The sequence below is a fragment of the Triticum dicoccoides genome, chromosome 1B, assembly GCF_002162155.2.
Source record: "Triticum dicoccoides isolate Atlit2015 ecotype Zavitan chromosome 1B, WEW_v2.0, whole genome shotgun sequence".
In the NCBI taxonomy this organism is placed as follows: domain Eukaryota; kingdom Viridiplantae; phylum Streptophyta; class Magnoliopsida; order Poales; family Poaceae; genus Triticum; species Triticum dicoccoides.
In genome coordinates this window covers 629,807,129-629,808,473 of record NC_041381.1, presented here as the reverse complement: position 1 = coordinate 629,808,473, position 1,345 = coordinate 629,807,129, and the positions used below count along the sequence as shown (strand labels likewise).

Here is a 1,345-nt window from a genome sequence, read left to right as displayed (position 1 = left end):
GGAGGGAACTGTATTGAACCTATTGCGGCACTGTCGGTTCAGGAAGCAGTTATCTTGAGCTCATATGGATGAATAGTAACATGAAAAAAAAAATCTAGTATCGCTTTTTCTTTGTCACGTCTTCTAAGAATGTCATCCATGATGAAATTTTGCAAGCAATCAAAACAATTGTCAGTGTTTGCTAAAACAAGTCTGATTTTATTTTTTAAATACTATTCACTCGAGCTGAGAAGAGCACTTTCGGTTCGAGAAGTCTTTGTTGCAACTTTAGCTTATGATCGTTAGCCATTGTCCCAGAGAAGCTAATATGGCGGCTCATACTCTAACTAGGCATGTGAAGGGTTCATATAGCATCTGTTTGGAACATGGATGAACCGTCACAATGGCTTCCCCTTAAGAAAAAGAGATGGAGCGCGAAAATGCCCCGGCATTGTAATCATCGGTGTTACAACATAGCAATACTGAAATAGTCATACTTCATACCCATAAGAATCTGCATTTTCATGCATGAGTGGGTGAAATCCTGATGTGAGCTGTGCTAAGAAAATACTTCACGCGGCACTGAGGAGAGGATCCAAAAGTTTAACCATATAGAAGTGCCTTGCCTACTGTTGAGACACATAGTTTAAATGCATAAAGCACAGAGTGCAGGGAGAAGGCAATCAAGGGCGATCACAACCTATTTCTTGATTCAGCGAAAGAACATGTGGCCTGCAAACAACGCGAGGAACAGAACGGCGGCAGCACAGTTTACGACCTTGTCCTGTCGCTTGCACCTGCAGGTTAAAAGGAACGATGTTTAGCATAATTCATTTGTTCATACGGAAGGGAAGAAAAGGAAGATCTACTGTTCTACTGGATGCCTGAAGATCTTCATCTGCTATCTCCGTGCTGAACAACCTCTACTTTTGGTCTAAAATCTATGTAACATGAAGTCAACTTAGAGTTGGTCCTTACTCTTCATCGTGCTCTGCTTGTCTTTGCGCCGATGCTTCAAGTATTTCCCTCATCTCTCTCCAGTCACGAGCATCTTTCTCCGCTGCCATCCTAAGGTATGCAAGCTGGCCCTCCATATGCTTTTTGCACCCCAGGTTGAACTTGCAGGGATGCTGAGGAGAAATAAAATTTATTACGTCACAAGCACGATATATATAACCTGTACTCAGTTTCTCAGTGGCATTATATCGAGAAAAAATTGCTAGAATACAACTAGATTGTATTGTATGTAATCAACACTTCGCTTATGTACAGTGTATCCTGTAAATCCATGGATTTGGTCAGCTTATAATCAAAACATAAGCAAGTACGCATACTTAATAGAGTGGCAGATGAACTAACAAACTAA

General features: G+C 41.0%; 1 long non-coding RNA gene across 1 annotated transcript in view; it reads right to left on the bottom strand.

The window, feature by feature from the left end:
* Positions 1 to 516: 516 nt before the first annotated feature.
* Positions 517 to 1,345, bottom strand: part of LOC119310560 — a 2,986-nt gene continuing 2,157 nt past the window's right edge. Inside the window, exons 2-3 of the long non-coding RNA XR_005150723.1 lie at positions 958 to 1,109; positions 517 to 776 (exon numbers count right to left, since the gene is read on the bottom strand). This is a non-coding gene — a long non-coding RNA (uncharacterized LOC119310560). The remainder of the gene's footprint in view (positions 777 to 957; positions 1,110 to 1,345) is intronic.